We start from the raw sequence: 7,719 nt of genomic DNA on the forward strand, positions 1-7,719 counted from the left end.
TTGGCCTGGCTAGGAAACCCTGGATTGCATAGGAAATTTCGTAGAGATGCAGCAACTGTCTTGGGTTCATTGGGAAGTGCCGGAGCGGTGATTAACCAAATGGATATAGAGGTAGTGCGAAATAAGTTTGCCAGGACGGGACAACTCACCCATCAAGCATTAGAGGGTCAAATTGTGGCTAATGCGGAATATCAGGAGAATCAAGTTAAAACTATAACAGTGGCAGCGCAACCACTCAAGCAGCTACATGCCATTATGCATTCAGTGTTAGAAGGGATGAGAGACTTAGCCAATGAGACAGGTTCCGCCATATCTTGTGTAATTATGCAAGCCTTCATATTACACCAATATGAAAGACAGGCATTTTGGATCAAGTCAGGGGATCCAGCAGTCATATCCAATTCCTATGCAGAATGGTGTCCTGAATGTAAACCCCTCTTTACGAAGGTCATCTCCTCTGGGATTAACAAGCCCTTGAGAGGGTATATTCATGTAAGATTTGGGGGGGGGGGAGAGAACCTGACTATGTCCCAATCCCTATAGTGTTGGCGGGGAGGGTTTGGGCCCCCAGGTCCCCTGCTAAATGGGTGACTCAGAAAGGAGAGCTCCTAGACACCAGAGGGTGCGAACAATGGGGCTGTCATGAATGGATGTGCTATCATGAAAAGTTCCTAATGGAGCCTTGTCGTCTAGATCAGGATAGTGTGGGTGATTGTGTGTTAGATGGAATCTTTAACCAAACTACTGTAGTAGTGAACAATGATATTGGGTGTCTATGTGTTGCTTCAGTGACCCTGGTAACTTGGAACGACGGGACTGTCTCCCAGGCCCCTGTTAGAGAGTTCCGTTGCAATGCTACTGTGGTAGAATGTGGAGGACATATTTATGCACAGCCTACCTATTCGTGTTCATTAAGTTTAGCCAAGGTCTTCCCAGTGAATTGGACGATGTCATTAGGCCTTTCTTGGGAGGCTGTCTATCAGAAATTGGGGGCATTAGAGAAGATGATTAGCAGTTATGCTACTGCTTTGAATAACAAAAAACAGGCAAGCCTACGCATAATACATCAGAAGGGAAAACTTTTCAAGTTAACTGCTGAGTTAGAATCAGTGTCTGTACATCATTGGTATGACATTTTCTTAGGTTATAGCCCCACCTGGATTGGGTTGATGAACTTTGTGCTACATCCAGTAGTTATCATTTTGCTGTGCATTGCTTATGCTGCCTAATGTGTATACTTACCTGCTATGCCCGAAGATTATAGGGGCGAGTGCAGGGCCTGATGGGCTACGTTGATGGTTATGTAACCCTGCGTAATTTTGATCTGCGTGAATACATGCAGATGCAACCGGTCAGGGAGGGATTGTAAGGCCCATCCGGAAAAGGGTTCTGGGAGGAGGCTAAGCTGGCATCTTGGAGGGGGGTATAGCAGGGCACTAAGGTGCCTGCTACTCTAGGAGAAGAGATAAGAACCCAGGTGCAGGTTGCCGGGACAACTAGGCAATGAGGGGGCTAGTGGCCCACACTTGTCAGAGGTCAGCTGACTGGAAGGGGTGGGGCCTCGCCCACATATAAACACTGGGCTGAGGCCAGGAGGAGAGTTCTCTGCTGGCAGCCAAGGGGGAAGGAGCTCTGCCTGAGTGAGCAAAGGGGAGAGGCCTGATGGCACGAGCAGCTCCTGATACTGGGGAGAGATGGAACAACCCTGGGGTGGCTTGAATGTATGTTATAGCCTAGGGGCTTGTGTTTTGTTTGCTGTTTTCGCCGGTGGCTTGGGTGAGGTTATAAGGGGATGGAGGAGGCCGCATAGGGGACCCACATTAGCGTGAAGACCCCAGCCCCAGAAAGGGGGCAGCGAGAAGCCCCAGAGAGGGGGCAGCGATTGACAAGCACCAGAGAGAGCGCAGTGCGAGACAAGGCGGTGGAGAGCCTGAGCGCCAGTGACGCGCAGACTGACACAGGGCTGCGGAAAGCCTGAGCACCCAGTGAGGGCGCAGTGCAAGACAGGGCTGTGGAGAGCCCGGGTGCCAGGGAGGCACAGAGTGAGACAGGGGCTGCGGAGAGCCCAGGGAGGACAAGGGGGCCAAAGGGTAACGAGGCCCAACACTGGAGAAGGCTAGAGCCTCAGAGTCAAACCCTGTTTGGTGGGTTTTGGATAGAGAGGCCTGGCTAGAGAAAAACAGGGGGAGGCCCTGGTGGGCAAAAGACCCCAACATACAAAATACAATAGGCAGTCTCCCGCTCACAAGAACAACAACAATAATTTCCATCAAGACGTGGCAGACGAGTAGAGGGCGGGACGTAAGAGTTCCAAAGCAAAGTCCAAGGGCTCCCCACTTAAGGCACAGATTAACAGGGAAGATGGTGCTGGGGAGGGCGACCCGTTACAGGGGGAGTCAGCTCAGCGGAACCCAGAAGCCACAGGATAATGACCTAATGCATCTGCTGTTCTTTGGATAAGAGTAGAAAGAGGAACTGCTCTTGCCTGACCCAACAGCTCTGGAAAGAGGAACTTTGAAATGACAGCTTTGCAATATGAAACAATAACTTTGCTCTAATCCATAAAAGGTAATAAGGCTAGAAGCTACTTTGATTGGAGAACCCAAAGAGATAGGAAGCAGGAGCGAAAGTATAAAGGTCATGAGAAGTAGGCCCCTGGTGGAATCACTTTGGGGAAGGACAAGGCTGAGGACCCAATAGAGGAGACCATCTTGCCACCCTGGATGCAGGGTGGGGTTCCTGAGACAAGTCAGGTAATGACTTATGACAGGGTGGGGAGTGCCTTTCCTCCAGCCCGATGAACTAGCGGTTTTGTAAGCCCTTGTATTGAGTTGCTACCGTTAGATCATTTTGCTGTTGCTTGCAATAAAAGTTATACTTGTTGCTTTGACTCTGGCATGTGACTTGTGGGTTACTCACCTTCCCCCCTCGGAAGGGAGGGAGCCCTGACCGTAGGGAGTAGTGTTACTTTGAATTACCAATTTATGAAATCAAGAGCAAGACCTTATAACAGGGGATAAGACAGAATGTATATTCTGCCACATTTAAGTCTTTCTGCCTGCACCTTGGGAAATGCCTTCATTTACTTGTTTTGATTAACCCTATTAATTAGAGCAAGACTCTTAATAGTTGTTACCAAATTCTCATACATACCTTTTTTTGCTCAAACAAGTTGTTAACACTTTACTTTGTAAAAGATTCACACTATTTCTGAAGAGTGAGAGGTTAAAAAAAACACATTTCTCACCCTCTTTGCCAATGAGACTGCAGATACTTATTTCCAGCAGTTTTTCTGTCTTGCAATACACACATAGAGCAAACATACAACACTGCTCATTCTTTGTTTTGCACAAACACCTCAACAATCTCTGCAATACAGCCCACTTTTTAGGCTTTACTTCTGTTACAAACATTCACAGTTTCTAGCACAGGACTTAGTCTTCTCTGCTACTGACTTCTTATTGGACCAGCGATAGAAGTTGTTGTACTTAACCCAAACAGACCACAGCATGACCTCAGGCACTCTGAGATCAGAACACAACTTTTCCTTAAAGCAACTGTATCTTTTCCCCGCTCTAAAGCAGTCATTCTTAAAATTACATTCTTACTCTTTCCTCCAACCTGCTCTAGCATTCAAACTCTGTTAATCTCTTACTCTCTCCTTTCTTTCTGAACACTTTCTACATCTCTCTCTATAACAGCTGCCTCACAGCCTGTTTTCCTACTTCCCTCTATCCTTTTTATTTGGCCTTTAACAAGGGTTTTTCTGTTGGGGTATGCTCCCCCTAGCCTTTTCCCAATTAAGGGTAACCCACAGGGTGGTGGAAGCTAGGGTTTTAAGGCGCCCTATATTCACCCCTGCCCAGTCCCCAGGGTGGTTATTATGTGGAATTTTGCAGAGCCTACCCTGCTACGGGTAACTCCACCACACTAACCACACCCAGGAAGGTGGCAGTTTCCAGTCATACCCAGGACCAAACTATCCACTCTCCTGCTATGGTCTTCTTTACTTCTCATGGGCATAGTCTCTTACTTCTGGGCTTCCTGGACCCTCCTTGGGCCAATTGAGATTGCAGGCTCCTGGCTCTGGCAGCTCCAACAGTGGTCTTTTCTCTGTGCCCCTTCACTGGACTGCCAGATCACTTGGTCTTCTAGGGCCCTGAAGACCCCTCTCAGATCTTTTTCTCTCTTTCTAACTTGGCTCTCCTCAGAGCCTCTAGGCTCATCTAGTTCTATTTTCTCCTGATCTAACCCCTTCTGGACTCCAAGTCACTGACTCTGCCTCACACTTCTTTCAGACTGAGTCCCTGCCTTTCCATACTCTCACAAGCTCTGGCTGGGCTCTGCTCTTTAGCACCCGCTCTCAGTTTCAGTCTGTGCTCTGTGAGTCTGTTCTCAAACCCCTCAAAGATCTCTCACTTACCAGCAGGTCTCTGGGTCTAGCAATTCTCTCAGCTCTGATGGCAATACTTTCTCCATCAGATCTCTTTCTCTAGCAACTCTCTAGAATCCCACCACCCTCTTCTAGGTCTTACCTAACTTCCAGTTTTCCTTTCCTTAACAGACCTTAACCATAACCCTTTCTGGGCTACAGGCTTCACAATCCATTCTCATCAGTGGCCCCTTCTTGCCTTGGTCTCTGCAAACCAATCCATCCATCAAATCTTGTCCCTTACAGCTGCACAATCTGTGCTGGCATTGCCTTCTACAAACCAAAAACAATCTCTGTCTCTGTCCCTCACAGACACAGTCCAGCAAGCTTCATTCTAGGACTGAGAAAGCTCCTTCCAAAAGATCGTGGGTGACGAATTACACACCACACACAATCCCTTCAGGAAAACTCTTCCTACATCAAAAAAGAACCTTCAAATTACGCCTCTGCAGAGAGAAGAACAAAACATGCCTCTGATAAGCTCACTCCTTTTTCCCTGCCCAGAGTAACTCAAAGTAATTCTGGGCACTGATCTTTGTTTACACAGCTGTACCCTGATGTTCCCCCAAACAAGCTGTTATGCTCCTATAACAGTCTCTCTCTTCTAGGCTCTTCACTGTTCCTAGAGAGGTGGGGGGAGAACCAAGTTTCCCCTCACTTCCAATCACAAATTCTTTGCCACTGCCTGAACAGATGTCCAGTAACATACCCTGTCTCTTTCTGTGCCACCTCCTGCCTCTATTCTCTGGTGCACACAGGATCCCAGAGTATCTGTCTCATTCCTCTGTCTCTGATCTCTCTGAAGCTGCACTACCTGCATAACACTCTGCCTTGCCATAACCTGCACTTGTAACCTACACCTTACAAACTCCACAGCAAACACATACCTGCTTCTGTCCTCTCTCCCCAGAAGACTGTAACTATTCCTAAGGAACCTAGAGTCAAAGGACCCTGTTCATTCACACAGCCTTTCCAGCAGAGAGATGAGTTTCTCTGCTCTCTAGCTTTCTATTGCAAACACAACAGTGTTACAGTGTACATTCCCCGGTCCCACTATGGGAGGCCTATTTAAACTTGATTGACTAAAACTCGCTTGCCGGGTTAGGGAATGCTGAGGCAAGAGACCGAGTCAGAGGGGGTATGGGCAACATTTGAACAATGGTTAAGGATTCATCACGGCGTCCAGCCCATTGGAGCCCTAATCACAGGTGTTGTCATACTTTTCCCGAGATGACTGATGGGAGGCCTCTCCACAAAAGGTTATGAGCACCCCATTATCTTAAGTCTGTTAAAACAGGAACAGGATGTGTTTCAATACGGACAAGTGCAGGGTGCTGCACTTGGGTAGTAGGAACCAGCAGCACACTTATACGATGGGGAACTCCCTACTTGAGAGCACGGAGGCGGAAAGGGATCTTGGTGTCATTATTGACTCCAAGATGAACATGGGCCGACAATGCGAGATCATGGTTGGCAGGGCTAACCGGACCTTGTCGTGCATCCACAGGTGCATCTCGAGTAGAGCCAGGGAGGTGATCCTCCCCCTCTATGCGACGCTGGTCAGGCCGCAGCTGGAGTATTGTGTCCAGTTCTGTGCGCCCCATTTCAGGAGGGATGTGGACAACATGGAGAGGGTCCAGAGGAGGGCCACCCGCATGATCCGGGGACAACAGGGCAGACCCTACAGTGAGAGACTGCGGGACCTGAACCTATTCAGCCTCCACAAGAGAAGGCTGAGGGGGGACCTGGTGACCGTCTATAAACTCACTAGGGGGAACCAGAAGGGTTTGGGGGAGACGCTGTTTCCCCTAGCCCCCGCTGGCATAACAAGGAGTAATGGGCACAAGTTGATGGAGAGGAGGTACAGATTGGACATCCGAAAAAACTACTTCACAGTCAGGGCGGCTAGGAGCTGGAACCAACTTCCAAGGGAGGTGGTGCTGGCCCCTACCCTGGGGATCTTTAAGAAGAGGCTGGATACCTACCTGGCTGGACTCATTTGAGTCCCGTTTTTGTTTTTAGGGTGAGTGGTTTTGTTTGTGTTTTTGGGTTGTTCTCCCGCCCTGGCGGGGGGTCGGGCTAGAAGATCTATTAGGTCCCTTCCGACCCTAAAACTATGAAACTATGAAAATAAAAGATTTTTTAGGCTGAAGCAACATGCATCACCATCCACATTTCAAAAAAGGTATGGAGTATCGACTAAGCACACAATGTCTACCCTTGTACTTTCTGTAACTGATAACAGAAAACCAGCCATGAATGTTGTCATTTGTTTTTTTTCTTTTGAAAAAAAAAAAGAACATAGTTAAATGTTTGGAGTTATGAAAACAAAAATACTGCTTAGCAAGTTTACTTGAAATAATCACATTAAAAAAAATTTCTTACCACTGCCACCATTTCTGCTGCAGTTCCTCTTGAACATCTGATTATAGGAATAGCTCCTATTAAAAAGATACAGTGACCTCTATTTACATTTATGTCACAATAATTCAGATGATAAGTTTTATTAAAATTGTTTTTGGATGCTACATTTTTAATGCAGGCCACCCAACTGCACACAAAGTTTGCCCTGTATAGGCATTAACTTAAACTACAATTGTGATTTTCTATCACTATAAACAGAAATACAAAGCCAAAGTATGAATGGATGGATGCTTGATCCCATGTAATATAGTAGCAATACACAGAGTTTAAAAGATTACCAGTTAAAATACTAAAAACCAATTATATTAATTTCATGTTACTTATTTTTAGGTCTGCTTAGTCCAAAATATTGTTGCATTTACACTATTTACTTTCATTCCTCCCTACTAGACAATTAAATACATCAGTTAGTTTCACTTTTGCTCAGCTATTTTTCCTTTTGTTTACTTTATACTGTTTACATTTTTTATTTTCATTTGCTCCTCCTGGACACTTGACAGAATTACCAAGACCCTAGAAACTATCCCTAATAAATGAGCACACCCCAAAGTAATGGGCAAATCTGGTAACAACAGGAGGTTCTTACTCAATCCCAAGCAGACCACAGCATATACCCATGTCCACTTTTCTGCCTGACCTGGGCAAACAAAGTCTCCTGGTCAGCAGTAACAAACAACATATCCTGCACAACACTTACAACCCTAGTTACAATTACCATACAGCTGTACCTTACTACAAGTCTCAGCTAACCCCTCTAGGAGGTCAGGAAAGGGGAAATCAAGCATGGGGCTAGAGGACTAGTGGCAGGTGTTAGGCACAAACATGGCAGGGCAGGAGGCACAGGTACTGGGGGCATGGGGAGC

The sequence above is a fragment of the Alligator sinensis genome, unplaced genomic scaffold (assembly GCF_000455745.1).
Source record: "Alligator sinensis unplaced genomic scaffold, ASM45574v1 scaffold73_1, whole genome shotgun sequence".
NCBI classification, from domain to species: Eukaryota; Metazoa; Chordata; order Crocodylia; family Alligatoridae; genus Alligator; species Alligator sinensis.